The 25323-nt window shown below is 54.9% G+C and overlaps 1 long non-coding RNA gene across 5 annotated transcripts; it reads left to right on the top strand.

Annotated features, from left to right (window-relative positions):
• Positions 1-9125: 9125 nt before the first annotated feature.
• LOC106148106 lies at positions 9126-24328 on the top strand. 5 transcript variants are annotated; one of them, XR_001233275.1, is made up of 7 exons: positions 9139-9157; positions 9323-9378; positions 16341-16416; positions 20262-20358; positions 22172-22373; positions 22717-23055; positions 23822-24328. It is a non-coding gene; the product is annotated as an uncharacterized LOC106148106 (long non-coding RNA). The 5 variants fall into 5 exon arrangements; XR_001233276.1 differs by lacking the exon at positions 16341-16416 and having other exon boundaries at positions 9126-9157; XR_001233274.1 differs by lacking the exon at positions 9139-9157 and having other exon boundaries at positions 9179-9378; positions 23987-24328.
• Positions 24329-25323: the final 995 nt, after the last annotated feature.

The following is a 25323-nucleotide window of genomic DNA, read 5'->3' as shown; positions in this document are numbered from 1 at the left end:
ATCCCCAGTCCCTCTTTTCCTTCTTTTTCAGCTTCTCATCTGTAAAATGAGCCCTTGGCCCAGGGGTGTCTGCGTAGAATGTGAACATGTAGCACAAGTTGGCGCTGTGCTGCTCAGTGGCGCTGCCTTCTGCGGGCGTCACAGCCCGGGTACTTGCCGTGTTTTCCTCAAGTGCACCAGTTTCACCCCTTGGAATAGTTAAGGAATTGTCACTTCCCCCCATTAGTCATCTTCATAGTATTTTTCATGCATTTATGTCACCAGAGAGGCCTTGGGGTTAAAACCAGATTTATGCAGTTTTGTTTCCAAGTTCTCCTTAGGAGTTTCAAAAAGAAAGATGGAATTTGAAAGAGAGTCTTTTCTTGAGATAAAACTCAGTGTTAGATACAGAAGGAAATCAATTATAGAAAGAACGTCAGCGTTGGAAGAGGCCTTGAGGACAATTCCCATTGCCTCTCTTATAGAAGTCCAGAGAAGGACAGATGCAGATGGAAAGTCACACAGCCAGGCAGCGGCAGAGTCAGGACCAGAACCCACTTCTTTACTCCCAATCTTGGGGCTCTTCCATATCACAAGGGGGACACCATCCTTCCCCTCTGGGGTGCAGAAGGAGGGGGTCACTTGGAGTTACGCTTGTCCTCGTTTAAGAATTATACTTCAGCAGTTGTAAAGTCAAGAGCCTTATAAACATTACCTTATTAAGGCTTCTTGGAGATCCAAGGTCACAGCTTCTCTGGGTCATGGGACACGAGCTGAGCATCCAGGAACAAACAGAGGGTAAAGTTACATTTTTCACTTCATTCAGGAGACCTGGCTTCTAATTATAGGATTTGTTTAACAGCCCTGGGTGGTTTACAAAGGCCCGAAGTGAGCTGGCAGCCCTGAGGAGTGTCAGATGGGAGATGTGGGCAAGGGTGGGGGCCGAAGGTGGGGAAGGTGCCTCCACAGCGCGGGGGAGAGATGGACACACAGAGCTGGAGGGAGCGAGGCCTGGAAGGACATATAAAACAATTTTCTCTAATCCCGATTGGAAATCATCTGTACCGACTCCTCTCCACTAGCATCACTCTTTCATATATGGGGCAAGAATGTGGATTTGTTCTACAGCAAGGAGGTGAAATAATCATCCCATCATTCTTGTTGTCCATGTCAAATTGAATCCTCCTACAATAGCAGTCATGACTAGTGACCCCCTTTCCCTGGAGAGAAACAGGTGAGGTCCCGGCTCCAGGTCCGTGTCTGTCACTATGGTTACATTCATTGCCCAAAGACATCAGAAGAGGGCCCTGTTGTGGGGTGAGGTAGAGTCGTTATGAAGATGAGGGCCTCCAGCCTCCTGTAGTCAAGCTGGGGTGCAGAGGTCTTAGCAAGGCCCCCCACTCCAGGATGGTGAAATGACAATTCCTTAACTCTTCCAGATATGGATATAGCCACCTATTCAAGGCTCCGAGACAAGCTCAGCCCAGGCTCCCACCACTCAAGGAAATCCCCAGACCCTGCCATGTCTCCAAACACGGCCATTCCTGAGTCAGCATGGACATCTGTGTGTGTGTGTGTGTGTGTGTGTGTGTGTGTGTGTGAGAGAGAGAGAGAGAGAGAGAGAGAGAGAGAGAGAGAGAGAGAGGGAGGGAGGAAAGATGGGAGAGAAGGAGGGAGTTTGTTTTTCCCTCCCCTTCCTCACTTGCCAGTTACCCAACCCGTTTATTACACAAATGGGAAAGCCGAAGCCCAGCTTGGGGAAATCGTGCCCCCAGTGTCACCCCGGCAGTCAGCCTCTGAGCCTTTCTGAACTCATTCTCTGGCTTTCTGCTCACACTGTTTCCTTTGTCTTCAAATGCCCTTCCTGCCATTTTCACTGAGTGCCTGTGACCTGCTTCCCACAAGCACCACCCGTCTCCCAGTAGAAATCGAGCTCTCAGGATCCCCCGGACACCCTGTGACGCTGCACATACCAGTCACTGGCTTGCTACCCGCCTCCAACAGCCAGAGGAGCTCTCTGGGCGCAGGGCCTTGCTTGTCTTTATCTCTGGAGCAGCTGGCCTCGTTAAGTGGGAAACCTAGAATAGGACTTTAATGTTTAAGACCTGAATAAGTAAATGAACAAATGCGTGTGTGCATTAATTCCTCCCACTTCTCAAACCATCTGTTTCCCTGAGCCCTCTCATGTCACAGTGCCGCTTTCTCGTGGTGTGATTACCACTGGGCGCGTCTGCAGAGGACATCTTTCTTCCTCCTTCCTTTCCTCTCTTCCTCCTTCTTGTCTTCCTTTTGCTTTCAGTTCTCAGAGGGAGACAGATTCCAGGAACACTGAATCCCTGGATCTAGCCATACCTAAAGTAATCTGCCCATGGACGTTTTAGTCACATGGGTTAATGAATTCCTTTCTGTTTCAAATCCACAAAGACTTGAATTTCCATTTCTCCCCAATAAGAGTGTTAGTGAATACAGCCTACTATATTCTTTCCTTTGATTGTATCAGATGTGAGCTGCACTGCCTCTGCACCTCCCCCAGTGCAGAGCACAGCACTGTCTGTGTATACAGTAGAGACTCAGACATGTCTGCTTAAAAGGGCAGTAGACGAAGTCTCAGCCCTTAACAAGCCAGCTAGCAATGGGGGAGAGGCACCTTATGCAGTGTGATCCCTGCTCTGTGGTCTTCAGGGCCCTGCACAGCCTCCGCCACGTGGACAGAGAGTAATGACCCTGTCACAGGTGGGGACCTCAGAGGACCCTGACACATAGCAAGTCAGTGACACAGCAGGGCAGGGAGCTTGGCCTCTTTCTTTAGGTCCTTCTCACCATTTAGCGTGCAATATGGAGACTGAATTGCATTTGACTGCATGTGCACACAACAGTCAAATAAGGGAAATAGAGGCGGCAGGAACCTGGTGAGGAGAAACTGATCATGACTGTACTGGGATCCAGCCCCTTCGTTGTCCTCTTGGCTTCTGGAGACAGTGCTATTTCTAGCATCCTTGGCTCATGGACCCAGTGGCATGAAATTTTGCCTCTGTAATATGACCAGAGGTAGGGTGGCAGGTACAGGGTACAGGATCTAAGTTGGTTTGGTTTGGTTTCCTTTCTAACCTGCTTGTAGAATACCTTCATTACTATAGAATCTCACAAGCCAAAACTATATATCCCAGACATCCCAAGGCTCTGGAGGAAGTTTCTTTTCCTGCTGCTCTGTTGTAGCTGCTGCAAGCACCACCACATGGGCTTGTCCTCAGCGATGCTCCAGCCCCACATACAGGGCTGAACTCTGTCCACCCGGGCAGATTCATGTGTTGAAGTCTTAATCCCCAGCACCTCCACATTTGACCTTATTTGGAAATAGGGCTTTGCAGATGTAATTAGTTAGGGTGAAGTCATACTAGAGTGGATCCCTAATCCTTTATGACTGTTGTCCTTAAAATGGGGGAATTTAAAGACAGACACACACAGGGTGAAGACCATGTGAACATAAAACCAAAGACTAGAGTGACGTGTCGTCAAGCCAAGGATGCTAAAGACTGCAAACCCCTTGGAGGCTGGGAAAGAGGGAAAGACTAGATTCTTTCTTCAGAGCCATAGGGGGAAACACCTGCCCACACCTTGCCCTTGGACACCCTCCATCCAGAACCACAAGACAATGCACCCCACTGTGGAAGCCTGTCTGCCCATGGTAGTGTTCATAGCAGCCCTGGCTGGCTAGTAGGACCATTGCTGGCTCTGTTAGTGCCAGGAGGTGGTGGTGGCAGAGGCAGGAGTGGTTGCCTCCTTGGTCTTGGAGACAGCAACATGTTCTCAGAGTCAGCAGTGGAGCTCCCCTCCCTGAGCCCACTGTGAATTAGTCAGGGTTCTCCAGAGAAATAGAACCAAGAGGATAAATATAGATATATGAGAGGAGGTTTGTTCTGGGAATTGGCTCATGCAGTTATGGAGGTCAGAAGGTCCCACCATCTGCTATTTGGAAGCTGTGATAGCACCCAGGAAAGCTGCAAGTATGACTTAGCCTGTTCCAAGTCCCAAGAACCAGGGGAGTTGCTCATGTAAGTCCCAGAGGCCTGAAGACTGAGAATTGGGTGCTCTGACATCTGAGGTCAGGAGGTAGATGTCCCAGCTCAAGAACAGAAAGAAGGTGAGGATGTGGTGGTACACGTCTGTCATTCTAGCTCCCTGGGAGGCTGAGGCAGAAGGATCAGACATTCAAGGCCAAGCTGTGCAAGTTAGCAGACCTTATCTCAAGATAGTAAAAAGGGCCAAAGATGTAGCTCAGTGGTACAGTGCCCCGGGTAGGAACCTCCTGCACTGTAAGTAAATAAATAAATAAATACCAGAGAGAAGAACTTTGTCATTCCTTTGCTTTACCACTTCATTCAACTCTCCATGGATTGATTAGCTGATATCCACCCACCCTGCTGAGGGAAGATCTTCTTTTCTCAGACTGCTGAGTGATGTACCAATTGCTTCCAGAAACACTCTCATAGACATATCAGGAAGTGTTTACCTGGGCATCCCTCAGCCTAGTCACTTTGATGCATACAACTAACCATCACCAGTGCTTTCTGATGGCAGTGGGGTGGCATCTGGCCAGTGGGAGAGCTGTGCAGTGATATCTGAGTCTCTCCTGGGAGTCCTGCCTAGACCCAGCATCTCCAGGCTGTATGACCGTGTGAGTACCCAATTCCCTGTAGTAATTCACGTTCTACTTCAGTGAGCAGGAGTGGGTTGCTTCCTACGGCTGGACCCTGGATGGTTCCACCATCACGCAGGGAAGGCTACATTAGCTTTTCAGTTGTACACTCCACTAGCTCTCACACAAAGTAAGCTATCAAGGACTCATGTGCCCTTTTAAAGGTGATATTGATATTTTTCCCAATAGTAAAAAAAAAAAATTACTAATAGAAAATGGGGGAACATCAAATACAGAAAACTATAATGAAGCGTCTTCGTCACTTTCCTCATTGCTCAGACACAATACCCAACTGTGACAAATGAAAGGAGGAAAGGTTTATTTTGATTCGTAGAGGTTTTCAGGGCACAGTCTGTGGCTCCAAGGCAGGGTGTTGTGGCCAAGGAGACTGACGGAGGAGGCCGCTCATGGCACAGAACACAGGGAGCAGCGAGAGCTCAAAAGGAGCTGGGAAGGGAGCTAGATCCTTCCAGGCCAGGCCAGCAGTGACTGCCTCCTTAGCCAGACCCCACCTCCCAACAGTAAGTCAGCTGCAAGCCCTCATATCCCTGCTACCTTCCAAAAGGCCACCTATGAGTGCAGGAGGCTCCTGGGGGGTATCCAGACATAAACTCTAACAATAAATAAGCCCAAATCCCCCAAATTCCCACCACCCAGAGACCCCCAACCTCTGTTCTTACTTTCTTGAACACTGTTCCACGTTCTTCCAAACTGCATTTTGGCACACACGTGCAATTACATGCACACTCACATGTGTCATGGAGGTGTTGCTTTGCACATCTATATGCCATTACTGTGGCCCAGTTTGTCCTGATGGCTCAGATGTCCATGTACCACGAAGCCCAGCAGTCCTCTCCCCACCTCATCACCTCTCTCTTCACCCAAGGGCACAGATCCTTCCGCGATGGGAGCGGTGTGCAGTCCCACCTGGTCCTGTATCAATGTGCTAACTGGTGTGGGAAGGCACAGCAGCAGAGCAGAGTCTCGCTGTGGTGATATCCCAAATCGTGGGTCAGGTTCACAACTCCAAAAACAGCCGCAGGGGTGGAAGCCAGTATTCCCCCAGAACAGACAGGCTGCAAGCCAACTGTGTGACCCCTCGATCCAAGCCTTTCCCACTTCCTGCTGGCAATCGCCGCCAGGCTGTCACAAAGATTGGGGAGGGCTGTACTGCCCCATTGTTCCCTCCACCTCCGCAGCTGGCTTTCCTTGGAGAGCTGCACAAAGGTCTGTCACATCTTCGCCTGGACAACAAGCCACCCGCACTCCCCCGCCATTCCCAGAGCATCTTAGCTTCGGGCAGACCACGGTGGCTTTCTGTCCTGGCTTGTCGGGACAGCAAACTCAGGGAGATAATGAACACAAATACAACCTCCAGCAAGGCACCTGCTATGCCCCTACTTACCCCACCCCATACACAGACACTTCGTTTTACTTCAGCAGGATAATACCACATATCTTTTGTACTATGCTTTTAAAAAATACAATTCTCAATAATATGTGTGGACAGCTTTCAGTGGCATGTTGTTTCTAAAAAACTGGTTGGATCACAGGTCCTCATAATTTCATCAGTAGCTGTTTACGAGCTCCCTCCCAGGTAAAACTTGACCAAGTTTTGTGCTCATTGAAAAGAACATGCGGAACTTAGTTTCTGATTCAAAGGTTGTGGCCTGGTCCGATACATAACTGTTTACCTATTGATTGCCTCCAAGCTGTGTCTTTTGGATAGAATTGGTAGGAATCAGGGCTAGAGACAGGGGACAGAACTGAGGTATGTGTAAAGCTCAGGGGGTCTCAGGGGTAGAGGATTTGCCAAATTGTTACCCAACCTCTGCTTGCACGACTTCAGCAACAGAACCCACCACTTTACTGAGACAATGCCTTTCTCCCTGCATGTCTCCACTTATGCAGCAGTCATCCTATGCGGATGAAGAGTCCACCACCTTCCTGAAGGTTCCACCTCTACCAATGGAGGCCTTTTTTGAGGGCAGGGCTGTGGCTTCTGTGCCACTGAACTACATTGCCAGCTCTTTTTATAATCATTTTGAGATAGAGTCTTGCTAAGTTGCTTAGGTTGACCTCCAACTTGCTGTTCTCCTGCCTCAACCTCCCAAGTTGCTGGGATAACAGGCCTGTGCCACCATGCCTGGCTACTTGGAGCTCTTGTTACCCTGTGGAGAGGTTGAGGCAGCTGTCTTCTCCAGGTCCCCTCATATTCCTGGATGGGTGCCTCTTCCCTTGACTGCTACCGGCTGAAGCCATAGAACTCTCCAAGGTGAACACAGTCCTACCTGGTTCCCAGCGAGAGACTCCCCTAAGCTCCACGAATCCCTGCTCACACATACTGAAGCTGCAGCCCTGGCTCCCCTGGGATGGAGGGAGCCCAGGGCTGCTTCTCTGGTTTGGAAGGAAAAGGCCCTTCACACACTGGCTCCTACATGCAAAGTGCGCAGAAACCCCAAGAGACTCCACAGGCCGAAAGAGAAGCTGCTTCTGAAAAGTGTGAGACAAGTTTATGGAGACTGAGTCACGAAAGGCCGTCATTTAGCTGTTCTTTGGGGATATTTTGGTGTAGGGGACGCCTCTCTCCTGACCTCCTGGGACCTGTCTGCAGGTCTCTTCCATTCTTTGCCTTGACCTCTCAGAAGGGACTTTCTTTTTTTTTTTTTGGTTTTTCTCCGGTACCGGGAACCGAACTCACGACCTTGCGCTTGCCAGGCAGGCGCTTTTGCCGCTGAGCTAAATCCCCAGCCCCAGAAGGGACTTTCTGATAACCAAGACCGCTGACGCCCAGACAGAGCTGGTGCAAGTCCTCCGCAGGTGGGGCCCTGGGGTGCTGAAATGGGTCTCTCCACAGCTTGCACTGGGTTTTACTTTCCTGTGGTGATGAAGCGTCTGGGATGTCGATGTTTATACACTGGTAAAACTTCCATTTCCGTCTGCACAGTGGATTCTCCGCGATGGTTCTGTTGGTTTGACTTTACCTGACTCTGGGCTGTTTTGGTGGCAGTTCGGAGTATTAAACTGGGACACTTCACACAGGGGGCAGTGGGGGTGAAGAGCCTGCTTCCCTCCACTTGCACCCAGGTTCACGCACATGCATGGAATCACAAGGACGGGGATGATGCTAACGGCAAGTCTGCCCTGAGTTGGCTCTCGTACCACAATTCTTTGGGAGGTGGGGGTACTGGAGATTGAACTCAGGGCCTCCACACTGGGCTACAGCCCAACCCTTTTCTGTTGTTTATTTTTGAACAGGGTCCCCTCTACCTCAGGCTTGCAGAGTGCTGGGTGACAGACACATGCCAACATGCCTACCTGGATGGGGCCTCTTAAGACCAGGGCCAGTGTCTGACTTGCACTGCACACCTTCAGTGCAAGGCATGGCCAGCCACTGGGAGGAGCTCTGCCGGCCTCGGAGGCACAGCTGCTCGGCTGGTGGCTGCTGCTGAACCATTCTATATGGGCACTGTGGATGTAGACCCTGCCCTTGGGAGCCGTGCTGTCACGGAAGAGATGGACAACAAGAACCTAGGCCAGCAAGCACGCGGGACGTGCGTGCTCAGTCCTGTCAGGGCAGCAAGCAGGGTGTGTATGGGAGAGCAGAGAAGTGATGAGAGGTGACAGTGGAACAGGAAACGGGAGTTGGAGAAGAGTTGGTCATGATTTGCTCTAGGAGAGGGCATTTTGCACAGAAAGTATGTGCTTGTGCAAAGGTCCTGAGGCAAAAAAAGTTAAGGCATCTATATGAGGCCAAAGGGGCCAAAGCCTAGTAAGAAAGGACTCTATGTGAGAGATGGTCACTCCTCAGGGAACAAGAGTCTGCAGTAGGACATCCATGATCCCAGCCCTTGCCTGTCTGCGGCAGCCTCACCGTGAGGGGCCCTGGGCCCCTCTGCACAGTAATAAGGATAGCCGTCCAAGACTCCAGATTTCTGGAGGAGAGATTTACTCTCCACAGACTCCCATGCCCTGCTATTCCCGTCACCCCAAGGCCCCATGACTGGTGCCTTCCTCATTTGGAGATTCCAAGAAAATCTTAGAACTCTCACTCCCGGCCTGGGCCTCGGCAGCCAGGGAGAGGAAGGAAATTCTCACACAGAGCCTTCTCCCAGGGAGTTTGCCCGTGTTCCCAGGCTGACAACCAGCAACCCTCAGAGCTCGTCCCCCACCCCTTCCTCCTCCTCCTCTCCGCGCCCTGCCTCCCTCTCTCCCCTGCCCCCCTCCTGGAGCTTAATGACTTCCACATGGGCCTCTGGTGGCTGGAGCCAAGCCTCCCAGCATTGTCTGAAATCTCCAAATTTAGAAGAAATATGAAAATTGTCAACCACTCCTTCCTTAGGGGGTAAAAGCAACATTCGGCACCAGGGGCAGGTCAAGGCGAGGCAGTCACGTGGCAGGCACCCGGGCCAATGGGGGCCCTGGGAGGACCCTGTGCCCGCCTCTCCCGAGCACCAGGCTCGCCTCTTCAGCTCTTATAAGGTAAAAGGCAGAGAGGTCTCTGTGGCCCGGGAGCCGTGGGCAAGGGGCTAAGGGGAGGGGGTCCGATGCCAGTTGCTTAAAAATGCCCCAGTGGCAGTAAAGGGGGCCAGAGGCCGGGTCAAGTTAATTGCGAAGCAGTGACACCCCCAACCATTCCCCACACAGGCTGGCCCCCCATCGTCAGGCCCAAGGAGCCACACCTGGACCGGACTCCAGGCGAGGTAAGAACGAGCCAAGACACGGGCCGCGTACGTGAACGGGCTGTGCGTCCTCCTCCCCAGGAGGTTGCGTCTGGAGGTCTTGTTCTTGCTAACTGCTCGGTGCCTTCGGCCTCTCCGGCCTCAGTTTCCCTGCACGTGCAGGGCCTGGATTCGATGCTGTCTACGTGTGGCGGCCTCTAATCTGCAGTTCCGTTGGCTCCTGGGTCTCGGTGTTGCTGGGTTAAAGGGGAAGTGGGGAACGGGGCAGTGGACAGAGCTGACAGCCCGGCTTGTGCTCTATGCCCAAGCCTGGGATTCTGTGTGGACAGTGCTCTCCCTTCCTGTGGGAGGTTTTGATTTTAGTTCTGAGAGCCTGGGGCTCCTGGTAGGGGAAATAGTTTTCAAGTAATAGCTTCAAGAAACGTAGCTGGAAGGAGGCACTGTGAGCGTGGGCTCCACAGGGAAGCAGAGACAGGGAGGGATGCTGCCTGAGCCAAGGGTCGAGCCGTGGGCCTGGGCTTCAGCCAGCTCTGCTCTCGGTGCCTGGCTCTGTGGCCCTGGGTGGGCACTGTCTCTCCGGTGTTTCCTCATCTGTGTAAGGAAGCCACTGGACAAATGGTCTCTGCACAGATGCTGCTTCTAAACCCACTGAGCCTACCAGCAGCTAGTGCTGGGAAGTCACCCAAAGCCCCTGAGCTGGGCCTGTGCTTTGGTGGAGGGCTCAGAGCCTGAACAGATGCCCAAAGCCCCAGGGCTTCTGGAGGCTGAGTGTCAGTGAAGGTGGCTACAGGGTAACCGTCTGAGGCCTCAGGACAGCGGGCTTCCCGGGACCCAGCCTCCGGCGGCCAGAGCTGATCTCTGGACTCAGCCACACAGCAGTGGCAGCCCTTGAGGGAGGATGGGGGAGAAAGACCACAGAGGGCTTCAGGAGGGGACATGCAGGCCCGAACCCCTCAGAGAAAGAAAGGAGACTGCGACGGACACGGCGGAGCCTGGCAGAGGCAGGGGCTCAGGATGGCAATGCAGAGACGCACAGGCAGCGTCCACACAGCCTCCTGTGAACACACGCTGGCCACATCCAGGCCCAGAACAGAGCGCTAGGCTGTCTCCAGTGCGGGCTGCCTAGGACTTGTTTCTGAGCACACAAAGCTCAAGGCTTTAATAATCCAGAAGGAGGCACTAGAATCCAGCTGACAGGGTCCCATTCTGGCTTGTTTACTTGCTCGCAGAATGACCCTGGACAAATGACAAGTCACCTGCCATCTGAGCCTCAAGTGCCTCTTCTGTAGAATGGCTACAGTCCTGGCTCTAACCTCTCACTGCTGTCATGAGGAACGAGGGACATGTTCCAATAAGAGCAAGATGAGGTGGCAGGACAGCGAGGTCCCACATCTCTTGTGGGGCAAGATGACAGTAGCCATGCTTAGAGAGGAGGAGAAATGAGACTGAGGCATAGAACAGGGCCACGGAGGTGAGGACCAGCTCCTGCAGGAAGAGGCGAGGCGAATCTGCAAGCAGAAGAGGAGGTAAAGGGCAGTCAGTGTGAGACCCTACAGAGACAAATGTGTCCCTGTCCCTGCTTGCACAAGCTGTGCGGCCAGGTGCCTCCAGGGCGAGGGGCCTGAGCTCTGCACACTCAGGCCAAGTCCAGGAGGAGCCCAGGAATCTGCAGTTGAGGCCCCTGGACTTTTTCTGGCCTGGCCCATGGGCATTCTGAGAGTTTGGGGCTGCAGCCCCCAAGGAAGCTGAAGTGCTCAAGAGAACGTACGGCCATAGGTCCCACCATGAGCTGAGAGGGAACAGAACCTACAGCTTTGCCCTGCCAGGGGCTCCTGGAGCGTGTACAATTAAGGGGAACTGTATTACATTCTTCTGTGTGGCATGTAGTGGTTCTGGAATTACCCAGTGTCTTTGTATGAACTAATTAATTTAACCCTCAAAGACCCTGTGAATTAGGTACCAGACCCCTGTTGCTCAGAGGAGGTACTGGAGGCACAGAGAGATGAAATAGCTTGCCTAAGGTCACACAGCTCGTGAATTGTTAGGCATAGACAAGGTGTGCGAAGGTGTGCGCTGGCTACCCAGGCTGCTGTCTCCCCCAGGAGTCTCCAGCCTCCTGCCCTGCCCTTCACCCACCCTGGAATTCATAAAGAACCTTCAATGTCCCTGGTAAGAGGGGACAAAATATACATGGGAAACTTCTCAGGAGCCAGGTACTGGGCTGAACCATTTGCGGTACTGTTTGAAACTCTCAGGATTGCTAACAGAAGGGGTCAGCATGGTTCCATCATCCTCTGTGTATAGAGAGGGAAAACAGAAGAATGTAGTGGGCGGAATTAGACCCCAGCTGGAGCCCAGCCCACGTGCCCTGCTCCCGCCTGCTCTGGGTCCGTGGGTGGGCACAGTGATAGGGAAGCCCACCTCGCCCTCTGGAGGAGACTGAGGCAATGAGGGACACCCCGGGCTTGACCGGGTCGCTTGCTGAGGCCACTGCTCTCCTTCAGCCACCTGGTGTGCCGCCCCAGCCGGTCATCAGTGCCTAGGGCCACACCGCAGTGCTGAGGGCAGACGCAGCCTTTTCTGCTGGGCCACTTCTGGGGCAGAGCAGCTCAAATGCGCAAAGCCTTGGGGAATGGAAAATTCAAGGCCTGAACTGCCACTGCTCCGGACCTCAGGGGGCTCCCTGAGATGGCCTCTGGGGTCCTCACACCGGCTGTGCCTCACACCGGGCTGTTGTCCAGTAGAACAGTCTGTGGCTTGGGGCCTCTGGTGGTTCAAAGAGCCACGATGCAGGCGTTTCTTGTTGCATTGTGTGCATTTTGTGTCCATCTCCTGGTGCACAAAAGCCGGAGATTCTGGAATTTGTACCCAGAAGGGATTGCTGGGCGTGTGCAGGAAATTACTTGATTATTTTCCACCTTGGCAGGGTGTACCTCCTCCTACTCCCCAGCAGTACCTGGGCATTTCCTCCTTCCCAGCCACACTGCAAAGGATCAGAATTTGTGGAGCGTGTGTGTTACTCACTGCATTTCATTGTCACATTTCCCTAATAAACACTGTAAAGGCAGGGGCTGCAGGAGTTGCGCTCCAGTGGAGCACTTACCTGGACGAGCCAGGCTCTGAGTTCCATCCCTAGTACCCACCTCCTAAGAGGAAGGGAGAAACGGAAATAAAATGTATGTGTGTATCCTGCAAGAAGCTATGCTTGTGTCCAAGTGGGCCTGGCATGGGCCTAAAAATCTGCCTTACATGTGCCAAGTGGCTAAGCACACTGCATTCTGGACACTTTGCAGGCCCTGAGGTGGGAGTGGGCCTGACCCACGTGGCCCTCTGCGCAAGCAGTACACAGTCCCTACAGTCCAATCAGAGTCGCCTGGGGTGGGCAGCTGCAGCAGTTGGGGAAAGAGCCCACCGTGGCTGCCACCGCAGCTAACAGCCTGTCTAGACAGGCCCCGTGGGGTCATCAGTCTGGCCGCACCACACATCGTGGGAGCCTCCGGACAGCCACTCCCTGCTTGCAAAAGAGGCTTGCTGGCAGCAGCACTTCCCCACAGAAGCCTTTTCTCCAGCTCATTGTGCAGCCTGGATCCCCACTTTTCAGGCCTGAGAGCCAGACCCATTCAGCTCTGCTTTTGTTAGCTGAGGAGAGGAGGCTGACTCCAGAGCAGGGCTCTCGCTCCCTGTGCATTGCGATCACGGAAGCAGGTGCACATGCAGCTGTGCTGCAGGACTGAGGCTGAGTCACTGCGGGCCAAAGGTGCCAGGCAGGAGCCAGGGTTGAATTCTGCATGTTCCTCCCAGCAGCTGTGAGCCTTGAGAAACCTGCATAGACACTGTGCCTTGGGTGCCTCATCTGTGAAACAGTGCTGTTAGGGTGTGCCAAGTCCACTTGGGGCCATAGCAGCCCTGGGATGCGCTTGGTCACCCCCCAACCTATCAGGGACAGTGGACTAGACCAAGACTGGAGCAGAAACCACACTTTGGCCCCTCCTTGAGTTCTCTCCAGCTGTAAGCCAAGACCCCTAGCCCTCAGACACCTCTCCTTGGACCCAAACTGTGCTTCAAGGAGGTAAAGAAGCTCCAGCCTGGAGCACGCTAGACCCATGGGCTTAATAGTGAATTTGCCCGGCTGCCACTCATTTCTGCCCCTCACCTCCTCTGCTTCCTTCAGGGAAGCAGAGGGGGCAAAGTCTCCAGAAGGGGGTTGCTTGCCTCACAGAGGCATCCACAGTGACCACGACACAACCCAGGACTGTGTTGCCGGGTTTGGAGGCCTCCGCTGAGCATTCTCAGAGCCTGCCAGACCTTGGACATGTGACCAGCAACCCTGCAGAGTCTGAGGGCAGCCACCGAGATCAATGAATAAGATAGGGAGAGAGAAAGAGGCAGCTGAGACCTGGCCTCCTCCGCAGCCTGCACTTTCGAGGAAGCGCACCTGCCCCCGGGCCCTTCAGGCCTGAGGCCCGCTGTCTGGGATGGAACGGGGATAGTTCAGGTCATGGTGCATGTGCTGGTGGGTGCCAGGACTTCCTGAGAGGTTAGCAAAGCTGTGGGTGGAGGCAGTGAGGGTAGCAGCGTGCCCTGCACAGATGACAAGGAGCACAGCCAGGGGAGAGCCTGGGAAGCAAAGATAGAGAGGGAGGGCTGTGAAGACATTTGCGGGAGGGCAATGCAAAAGCCCATGGGCTCGGGCCCAGTGTTGGTCTTAAGCTCGATGTAGCTGGCGGTTAACAAAATGCTGGAGGCCTGGGCTGTGGGGTGGCTTAGACAGTTGGAAACCAAAGCATCAGAAGTTGGGCAAAGCTAGATTTGGGGGTGCATGTCTGCAATCCCAGCACTCTGGGAGGCTGAGGCAAGAGAATCAAGAGTTCAAGCATAGCCTGAACAGTTTAGCAAAGTAATGAAGCCTTATCTCAAAAATAAAAAATAATATGAGCTGAAGATGTAGCTCAGGGCAAATGCCCTGAGTTCAGTCTCCAGTAGGAGGACAAGGTAAGGAAGGAGGAGGAGGAAGACGAAGTTGCAGGAAGTTCTCTTTGGGATCCCTCAGTCCCTTTCTTTAACCTATTGGCTCCTTTCCCCAAAAGTCCCATCAACCAAGAGCCCCGTGCAGGGGACCTGAGAACCTGGACATTGGGTGATTCTCAGGTGTCAGGCATGGGGAGAGGAGGCCGTGTGGTTAGGAGGAACAGGAAGCCCAAGGGCTGCAGTCACCAGCTTCCTGCCTCTCAAAGCCTTCTGAGGAAGTCTGCAGCCCTGGAAGACAGGGGCGAGGACCCAGCGAGGCAGATAGCAGCTGGGTCTCTGGAAGGAGTCTCCAATAGCCTGTGAAGAGGAACAGGGGAGATAAGGTGATTTGGAAGTGGTGAGCTCTCTATCACAAACAGTGTGTGCAAGATTAGCAGAGATGCTATAGTGAGAAGGCAGGCATCAGCAGCCTTGTCCTTTCCCACCACCAGCCTGGCGCGTCACATGCGGGCCGTAGCTGCCGTGGGACAGTTATAGTGCTAAATTCCTCCGCAGCCTTCATGTCAGACTCTAGCCAGATGTGTGACGTCAGTTCTGCCCTGACTTTGCCCAAGGGCCTGTTGGGACCACTACCTCCCACTTCCTTCCACCTCGCTGCTGCCTTCTGCCCTTCCCAGGGGATCCTAGGACTGACCAGAGAGACCTGGAGTCGGATTGTGCGATGGAGGTCCTGGGGGACCATCCAGTCAATGGCCTTCCGCCCTGAAGGAATGAGACAGAACAGCCTGAGTTCCCTGGAGTCCTGTTCACATGCTCCAGAGAGTCTGCATGGAAATTCCAGGAGGGTTACTGGACAGCTTCTAATTTAGAACCAAGATGCTTTACCCCCTCCCTTCCTCTTCTGTTGCATCCTTTTCCCCAGCAGTGGGTGGGGTGTCACAGAAGGTTGGAAAAAGAAAGTATGGATGAGTCACAGAAGACAGCATGGAGAGACTGGGGTGCAGTGCTGATTAGGGGGCATCTTTCTCCTTTCTGGGCCCAGGGGTGTGGACAGCCATGTGAGACAATTCAGGAGGCCAGCGGGGCCAGGTAAGGGTCTGAAGGCAGTAGGCATGAACCCCAAGCAGGCTAACAGACAGCCTTGGACACCTGTGACCAGCGTTACCTGAACCTAGGTTCAAGCCAGGCTCAGACAGTCAGCCAGAGGTCCTAGAATAGAGACAGAAGTTCCCAGGAATGGGGATTCAGGGAGTCCCTGCCTCACCCTGGCTGTTAACCTAAAGTGAGCTACTGTCTCTGTGACATTTACCCCCAGGGACCTGGTAGATGCTTAACAAATGTTCCTGGTATTCCATCCTAAACTCATAGCATCTTAGTTCTTCCAGAGGTAAAAGGGCCTCAGAGTGCATCAGAGCTTCTGGCCGCATATCATGGGTGAGAAACTGAGCCCAAGCAGTGGGAAGAGACTTGCACAAGATGGCCCTGCCAGAGTGCTTTGTCCCTCGCTTCCTCTTTGCCTGCTAGATTGGTGGTGCCCTCCTTACCCCTGAGGGCAGAGCACCGAGGGCAGGGCATCAAGGAGAGGGGGCACCAGCCTGGCCCTGGCTGCAGAAGTAGTGGAAGGTGGCAGCCTTGTGTTCTGGCTGCTCTGACCTTCACGTGGCCAGAGACAGTCCCCATGCTGGTGGCAGCTGCAGATGGGAGGCTGCCTACAGAGAAGAGAGCCCAAGGCTGGGACGGGAGGCCCCGGGCTCTATTCCTGGTTCTGCCCCAACTCTCCAGACGACCTTGAACATGACCTCTGGCCTCAGTGTGTTGAATGAGGGGCGGGACCAGGAGAGTTAGAGAAGCTGGGGATTTGATCCACAGTCTGTCTCCAGTGCCCTGTGGCCCTCCTGGGTATCTGTCTCCAACCATCTGAGATTTTACCTGCCAGCTTGGCACAGGAAGTGGGCCAGGCACAAGAAGAAGACAGCGGCCTGTGCGTTCTGCTAAGCCCAAGCTTCACTTTTCAGCTATGAACTCCCAGAGAGATGAAAACCTGTGCAACCTTGTGAGATCACCCCGTGAGAGGAGCTGAGATAAGAGCGGGTGAGCAGATTGTTCGCGGTCACATAGCGAGTTATATGCAGACTGGAAGTTGCTCTTGGGTCTCCTGACAGCCACAGCAGTGCTTTTCCCAGTGACTGCACTGCCCTCTGGAGTAATGGACATAATCGCCATTCACAAGCAGACCTAGTCACTAATTACCTTGCTGGGTCAGAATCCTGTGCAGGGAGCCTACCGCGTCTCTCCCACTGTCTGGGACTCAGTTTCCTCTTTAGTGAAATAGCAAGATGGGCTGCGCCCGGTGTCTAGGAGCTCTTCTACCCCAGCACTAGGGACGCACCAGGACCGCAGAGGGCTTTCCTGAGTGGCCCCTGCTGCCTCGGCCTTGGCCTATTCTTCACAGAGAAAAAGACCCTGGCCAGGAAATCCCATCCAGCCCAGTCCCACCCCAGACCCCAAGGCTGGGCTGCATCCAGAATGACAGGCCCCAGCCCCGCTCCCCTCTGAGGATCTGGATTTTTCTTACCATAAAAGGGCAAGTGTGCCTCCCCTGCTCCCCGCTGCCAGCCCCGCTGGGGGAAAGGCTAAGCTATATTTAGAAAACTCAAGGGTTTACTCTGAACTCAAGATGAAGCTTGTCTGTGCCTGCAGCCCGGAGCCCCCTCCCCACCTCTCTTCCTCCTCCTCGCCCCCCATTGTACCCCCCATTGCTCTCAGCCCGTCCTGGCCACCACCAGGCTGTCGGCTCCCTCCAGCCATGTCTCTCCCATTCCTCTCCCTCTGCTGCGCCTCTCGCTCTTTCCTCTCTTCCTTCCCGCTCCCCTCAAATCTTTTCATAGCCAGCTTCCCTCCCCCACTTCCCTCCCTCAGATCTCCTCTCTGGTGGTTGGAGAAAGTAACACATCTGCACCCCCACTCCTTCTCAAACACTATTTACAACATAAGTTCCAAACATCCGCCATCTGGTTCTAGGAAGGGCCAAAAGTTATTTGGAGAAGGAAGTCACGATTATTCCATCTTCAAAGCCAACAGAGCTTAAAGGCCCTCTCCTTCCCACCTTCCTCAAGGGGCCCTCGGTTAACATCTGACCCGTGAGGATCCCTCGGTGCGGGGAGAGGGTCGGGACATTTGCTGGGGGACCGGCCGGGCCTCTGTGCACAGGCTCCACTGGGGATTTGTTGTGTCCTTCCTGCGCCCAGTTTTCTCAGGGGCAAGGGCTGTGAGCCTAGGATCTCACCATGCAAGCGCTGCACACTCCACGTCCTGGGGCAGAAATCTCCGCTGTTCCTGGTCACTGGGGCTCAGCTTTGGACTGAGCAACAAGGAGTGGGTTGAGGGTGGGGTCTGACCCGGGAGGGCCCTGGGCACCCCACAGGCCAGTCCTCTCCCCGCCACGTCACGTGCAAGTGGGCCTGAGGCCCCAAGAGTGCAAGGCCCTTGTCCGTGGTCACACAGGAGAGCTGCTGTTGCCTGCTGCCCAGTACATTCGAGAAGGACCCAAGACCCAAATTACCCAGAGAGTATCACAGAGCCCAGCAAAGCCCCCAAACCCTGGAGCTCCCTGCTCTTTGCAAAGTAGATGGGACAGAGGTAGAAACAACTCCTTTATCATGGTGGGAGCTTTCAGTTCGTGTTGTTTTTTATCAAACGGACAGTGGGTGAGGGAAAGATACCATGGCAGAGGCAGAACAACAGCCAAACTAAGAAAGCCCTTTGATGCTAGTGACCTGCAGCCCTTGCAGGGCCCTGCTGACTTCTCCTTAGACTGAAAATGCTGTCTCTATTCACAACCCCTCCTCACACCTGAAAAGTGCCGTGAGAGGCTGACTCGGGTTATCACCCCAAAATGATGCCATAATCCAGACACGCTGGCGCACACCTGTAACAGCAGCTACTCGGGAGGCCGAGGCAGGAGGATTGCAAGTTCAAGGCCAGCCTGGGTAACACAGTGAGATTCTGTCTCAAAACAAAACTTCAGAAAACAGCTTGAGATGTAGCTGACTGGTAGAGTGCTTCGCTAGTGGGTGCAAAGCCCTGGGTTCTGGTCCCAGTACCACACACACACGCACACAAATTCATTAAAAATAAAAATAAGCCATAAATAGTCTGGGCTCCCAGGGGAGCTGTGAAACTGCATGCTGGCTTGCCTGGGACCAGCCCCGGTCTCACACTTAGTAGCTATGCGGCCCTGACGGAGCACTGTGGGCTCTGAGACCCTCATTTCCTCTTCTGTAAGGTGAGGATCCAAGTGGTACCTAACTCAACCGTTATGAGTCAGTGGGGGAGCTGTGCTTAGGGTGGATCCCAAGGTGCCTGGTACAGAGGATCCACATCCTCTCTGCCAGGCTCTGCCCTTCCTAGGAGGCCAGGGTGGCAGACTGCGGGACCAGGACTGCTTGCCTCCAGGCCCCTTCCGGGACACCTCCCAGGCCCTGAGCTCCTGGGACTCGGCCTGGGGCCCCTCTTCCTTTTCCCTGCTCAATGGTTTCGACCTCAAACTATGTTCCCAGGGTTTGCTCCAAAGTCCCAGGCGTCCTTCCCTGGGGAGGAAGTGGGGAGCGTGTGAGGCTGCTGAACTCAGGGTGGGTGACGGGCAGAGGGCGCTCTGGGAGCAGAGACCTAGGGGAGATGTGCACAGAGGGGACAGAGGAGGGGCCCAGGCAGTGGCTCCCTCAGAGGCTTCCACATGGTGTCTTGATGCCTGCACAAACCTCCGCCCCCGCCTCCTCACTCCTCTTCCCTCCTCCTGCTCTACATGGCTGGAGGAACAGGCACCAAGGCCGTTTGTTCTAAGCTTGTTCATTACACGCTTGTCTGCTTGCCCTTGACATCCACCTCATCTGAGCTTCACAAACAAGGCTGAGGTCCCGAAGTCAATGCCCAGACAAGTGAAGACCCTGATCCTACATCACACAGCTAGAGGCACGGGCAGGGTGGAAACTGGGCGCTGGAGGCCAAGGTGAGGAAGGCTGCAGATCTCACACATCCGTGGAGCAGAGGCTGAGGCCTGAGGCGCAGGCAGAGAGAGGCAAGGTGGTGACCGGGCAGCCCCTGCAGAAGCAACAGGTGTGAGCGTGGGCTCTGAGTTGCTCAGAGCCCTGGCCTCCATCCTCCCCCACTGCGGGGCCATCTGGCTCACAGATGTGGCCCATCCCCAGCCCCTGGTGCTTCTGGGAAACAAGCAAGGAGCAGAGGGAGAGTGCACCAGGCTCCTGCAGAAACCATGACAACGCAAGCATTGTTTCACAGTCACCCGGCCAGCCACTGCCCGTGCTCAGGGCAGCTGGGCTAAGCATGCAGAGCCCAGGTCTCAATCTGCTTCTGATACTTCCTGCCAGGTGACTCCACCTGCAAGACCAAACCACACAGCCTCTCTGCCCCTCGGGTGGGGGTGCCCAGGTGACAGAGCTCCCCAGACTTGCCAGGAGTGCTTTAGAGTAGGAAGAGGCCATGGGTGGTCCTGTCTATCTTAATCACCTGGTAACCGAGGTTTTGTCCTCCCCTAAATGGCTGCTTTCTTATGCATAAGGCTAGAGATGGAAAATCTCCTTCCAGAGGCTGGGGATATAGCTCAGTGGTGCAAGTACCTGCCTGGCAAGCAGAAGGTCCTAAGTTCAATTTCCAGTACCCCCCACCAAAAAAACAACAAAATGTCCTTCCATGTGGGTTCTTTAGCCATGAGCTTCTGCTGCTCTTGAATCTAGAGTTTCTCTGAGGAACTCCTCCTGCCAGAAAGCTATGCTGGTTTGGCAGGGACAGTGGCTGCCTTGGCCTGAAGGTCTGGTTCCAGCAGTCTGTCCAAGCCTGGCAGCCCCGGAAGGGTCCCCAGGGTTCAGGCCAAGGGCAGCCCAGTGTCCTCCAACAGGCGGGATCTTCGTTTCTCTCAGGAAGGGCGCTGGCTGGTGTGGGACATGCAGAAGCCCAGAGAAGGAACCTCTCAAGGGCCAGAGGGAGCAGGTGGCGGGCAGTCCTGGCAGCAGAACTGTGAGTGTCCCCCAGCTCCTCCACACACGTCCTGCATGTGGCTCCTGGAATACGTGAGACCCCGGGGACAAACGCCTCCCATGCTGATCCTCACCAGGCCTCAGCACAGCGAGGGGCAGCACTGCATGAAGGAAGACCCTGGTGGAATGCTAGCAATGTGGGCAATGCTGGGGCTTTGGGGTCTGAGTAACAGAGCCAAAGAAGAGAGAAGTGACCGGGAGCCGAGAATCCACCCCACCCCCTCCCCCTCCCGCTGTGAAACAGCCCTTCGGGCCTGTGTGATTTGATGAATGAGGGGTTTGGGGAAGATGCAGGGACAGTAGCAATCTTCCCTAGATGAACAGGACCAGACTCCAGCAGCAGGAGGCCCCAGGGTTATGTGACTGTGGACAAGGCCTTGAGCCTCTCAGAGCCTGGTGGTAACCACCGGGCTCCTTGGGCTTTGGAAGGGCACAAAGCTGGGCTGTGTCCCAGGTGTGCTGCAAAGCTCAAACAAGTAGCAGTGATTTTTACCCCCCATTTGTCCCTCATTTGCCAATCGTTGTAGGCGCCTTCAGGCTCCTGGTAGAGAGCAGAGCAAGGCACTGGCCCCATTAAGACAGCTGGGGAGGGCTGGGGATTTAGCTCAGCGGCAAAGCGCCGGCCTGGCAAGCGCAAGATCGTGAGTTCTGTTCCCGGTACCGGAGAAAAACCAAAAATAAAGACAGCTGGGGAAGCCCGGGCTGGGGAAGTGAGGAACTCACTCAGTGCCTGGGACAGGCAGCCGCAGAGGGGCATTGTGGGGCCACATCTCACATGGTGGAAAAAAGGAAGAAAGGTTTGCGGGTGAGCAGAAGGATGGAGGGAGGAGGAGGCAGACTCCAGCCTGAGCAACACACCAAGGATATAGGACAAGGCCGAGGCCTGCCTTACATAACAGGGCCCACCTGTTCACCCCTGCACCCCCCACACGTGTGCGCAAACGTGCGCCTGGGAAAAGCACACACCCGGTCCTTGCTTGACAGCAAATGAGCCACGGAGACTGGGCCTAAACAAATTGGATTAGAAGGGCTGCAGGCGCCTCCTCCCTCGCCGGTCCGGCTCCGACACTAAGCAGGCCTGCAGAGCTGCCAGCTGCAGAATCTCGGCCACACTGACAATCGTCCTGGCCCCCAGGCCCCAGCCCTGAGCCCCAGGAAGGGGCCTGGGTCTGAGGATGCCATAGTGATGGATGGAGTGCGGGAGGCTCCGGGGCCGCCTCCAGAGCACACAGGATGTTAGTGCCGTGTGAGGCCATTTCCGAGTGTTCCCAGCCCCCCCCCACTGCCCTGCCCCGCCTCTTTCCCAGGCCTCTCCCAGGGTCACTGCTGCCTGGCTGGGACTTGGGCCTAGCCCAGTGCTGCATATACCCATCCCTCGCCTCTTGGTCCAACAGCTGGGCTGAGCAGGAAGTGGTCGGCTCAGCAGACATTGGCCTGGAGGTAGCACCCGCCCGCACCTTAGAGGGAGGAGACTGTGGGCAGCAAGACAAGGGCTTCGTGAGGGTGGCGTCTCAGGGCCTCTGCATGCATTGCTGGGTTTAACCCTCAGGATGTGCTGGGAGTAGGAGACTGCGTGGTACAGACGTGGCCACTGGGGCTTCTTCAGCACAGCACCCCTTTCCAAGCCTGAGTCTGTGCCGGGCCCAGTGGGATGAGCTGAGGACACGGGGATGAAAGACCCATCACCCTTGCTCTTTTGCTTGTAGGAGTCGCTCCCTGGGGATCGGCTCTGGGGCACTGGGGCTTCCCTGGGCTTTTGCAGGAGTGGCCCCTGCAAAATCCCTTCTCCACAGGGATCGAGCGCTTCTATCCAGAGGAGCCCTGACGTCAGACAGCCCCCAGTCCTGTCCCGCTCCCTCTCCGACTGGATCCCTGCGGTTGAATGACTGAGAGCTCCACACCCGCTCCCCTTCTGCAAAATGGGAATACGAAAGCTCCCGCCTCACATGGCCGTCAGGATCCATCGTTACTGTCTACACCCTCATTGGGCAGATGGTGAGACAGAGCCCGGGGAAGGGGCTGAGCCCCGATCGCAGCAGGAGTTGGGGTGAAGTCAGAGAAGGTGGGTGGCCTTGTCTCTGGGGTTCCTCTTCCCCAGCCCTCGTCCAGGCAGCCAGGGGCCAGGACGTTGATGGTTGGTCCAGGTGATTTCTGGCACGCCCAGCCTCACAGCAGCAGAGTCTCAGGGGACCAGCCGTAGCCCCCAGCCCTCTGGGTGGCAGTAGAGGTGGGAGCGCCCAGCCCAGAGCAGCCTGCCATATAAGGAAGGAGCCCAGGAGCCTGCTCACCCTGGCCTGAGAGAAACCCCAGACAGCCTCTGTTTATTTCTCCTTCCCAGCCTCCTCTTCTCCCGCCCCTCCAGAGCTTCCAGACAGAAGACGAAGGATCCCCGGCAGGCCGGCTGGCGACATTTCCTGAAGACATGGGGAGAGGGAGGGAAATGGCTGTCCCCCTGGGATCAGCCACCCAGCCTGCCCAAAGCCCTCACTGAGCCTCTAGGTAAAATGTCCACCTGGTTCAGCCTCCTCCTTTCATAGAAGGAGAAGCCCAACGCCCTGGAGGAAAGTGACCTGCTGACAAACAGCCGAGCCAGCTGGTGACAGAACCCAGGCCTCCCAACCGACCACCTAGCTCAGGTCCTGACTGGCACCCTGGGGTGTGAAGGAGCCGCAGTGGGGTAAGTGAAACCGGACTGCCATCCACCCCTTCCAGGGAGGCCTTCCCTTGAAGCAGGCAGGGTTGGGACAAGCGCTGCCTGCCATCCCAGCAAGTGCTCTGGGACCAAAGAGCCAGGAGCAGGGCCCCCTCCCATGCCCTGCTGCCTGCCAGCCGGCGCACAGCTCTCCTCCAGGAAGCCTTCCAGCTCCCCCAGGGCTGGGGCCTCTTTACCTTCTAAGCCTTTGTCAGTCCTCTCATGGGCTCTCCTTGTCCCGCTTGGATCTGTGTCTATCCGCGTTCCCTGCTCAGAGCAGTTCCATTTCTCATTCTGTGTGTGTGTGTGTGTGTGTGTGTGTGTGTGTGTGTGTGTGTGTTTGGTACTGGGGATTGAACCCAGGGCTTCCACATTAAGCTCTATCTGCAGTCCTTTTGTACTTTTCTTTTGAGACTGGGTCTTGCTAATTTGCTAAGTTGGCCAGGCTGGCCTCAAACTTTCGATCTTCCTGCCTCAGCCCCTGAGAGTGCTGGGATTGCAGGTGTTCGGACCAGGGCATTTTCCTGCTACCTCAGCCTGGGTGCATCAGGCTCAGCCCCATGTCCCTGGGCACAGTGGAAGCCCTTGGTGTGCTGAATGAACAGCTACAATGATGAGACCCTGCCCTGAACCCAAAGCACTGGGGGACTGCTCAAGGAGGAGACCCAGTGTGGAGGCTAAGGAAGGGGTGCTGGAATCGGTTACTCTGCGATGCGAAGCCCAGCACAGCTCTTTTGCTCTGTGCCCTCAGAAAGTTCCTTACCCCGGAGCCTTAAGGAGCCACAGGGATCTTCTAGGACCAAGGAATGGAACCTGCAACTTCTAGCCAGGGGTGGGAGAGACACATAGCCACAGAGGAGCTGCAGCTTTGTCCAGTGTCACCCTCTCTGCCTCTGCCGCCCTTGTCTGCACACAGGAGTCAGCTGCCTGCTCTCCGCGCAGCCCTTCGCCCTGGGTGTGTTAGAAATGCCCTCCGCGGTCCCGCGGCGCCGCAGCCTCTCCCGCGCCTGGTCTGGCCGGATGACCGCCTCCGCCCTCGCCGCCCTTGCCGCCCTGGCCGACTGCTGGGATTTGAAGGCGCTGGGCACTGTTTCTCAAACCCACCCATGTAGATGCCTCCGCTTAAATTTTTGCACCTAGTCATAGTATTTTTAAATGGAAGGTGAGTCCTTTGAGTACCTAAATAGAAACAGTTACTGTAAAATGGAAAGGATAGCACTGTCCAAAGGTAAAAATAAATGTAGTGAAAATGAAACAACGTCATCCCGCTTTAAGCTGACGCTGTGGAGCCTGAAGCCTGGGCTGCAACAGAGGAATCGGGAAAGAGTCAGGGCCACGCTGAGGCTTTCTCCCTGGAACACAGGACGGAAAGCGAAGCACAAGGGACACCAGAGCCCCACCCCCACCCCCAGTGACTCAGGCGCCCCATCTGCTGTGCAGGATCAGGCTGAGCGGAGCTGGTGCGGGGAGCGCATGGACTGCTGTCCCTAAAGGTGAGGCCAGGGTTAGAACTGCCCCCTGGCCAGGGACAGTTTGAAGAGTTTTTTTTTCTTGGGGCCGGGGATATAGCTCAGCGGCACAGCGCCTGTCTGGCAAGCACCGGGTTGTGAGTTTGATTCCAAGCACCAAAAAAAAAAGTTTCTTTTTCTTCTCCTCCTCCCTCCCCTTGTTCTTTTTTAAAAGGATGCTTCACCCTGGGTTCATCCCCAGACTTTTGTTTTATTTCTAGAGAATATCTCGCTAAATTGCCAGGCTAGGCTCGAATTTGCAGTCCTCCTGCCTCAGCATCCCAGAGTGCTGGGACCGCAAGTGTGCAGAGAGTTTTTGTGAGAGGAAGGGCATTCTTTGGCTGAGAACACCTCCAGCTGGCTGGCCCCTCAACAGGCCATCAGAAGGGACTGCTAAGCCACAGACTACAGGAAGACTCCCACTCCTCCGAGTTTGGGCTGAGCCTTAGGTCAGATTCCTCATGCAGGCAGGCGTGGGAGACCCATTTTGTTTTTTTAATGAAGATGTTTTCTCTTTCCCAGCCTTGAGGAAAGGCTGCCTATTCCCTTCAGACATCCCTGAAAATGTAGGTCCCTGGCATCAAGGCTACCATAGTTACCGTCAGACAAAGCAAGAGGGTCCTCTGGGGAGCCCCTGAGAGGCTGATGGGCAGGAGGAGTCGGGGAGGGGCATTCCCACCCTAGCCAGGCCCAGAGAAGGAAGTGCATTGTCTGCGTGGACATTCACTTTGCTGTAGATTGCGTC

This window comes from Chinchilla lanigera, unplaced genomic scaffold (genome assembly GCF_000276665.1).
Source record: "Chinchilla lanigera isolate Chin_1 unplaced genomic scaffold, ChiLan1.0 scaffold00014, whole genome shotgun sequence".
Lineage (NCBI taxonomy): Eukaryota > Metazoa > Chordata > Mammalia > Rodentia > Chinchillidae > Chinchilla > Chinchilla lanigera.
The sequence above is the reverse complement of the archived record's forward strand: the minus strand, read 5'-3'. Positions and strand labels throughout refer to the sequence as shown.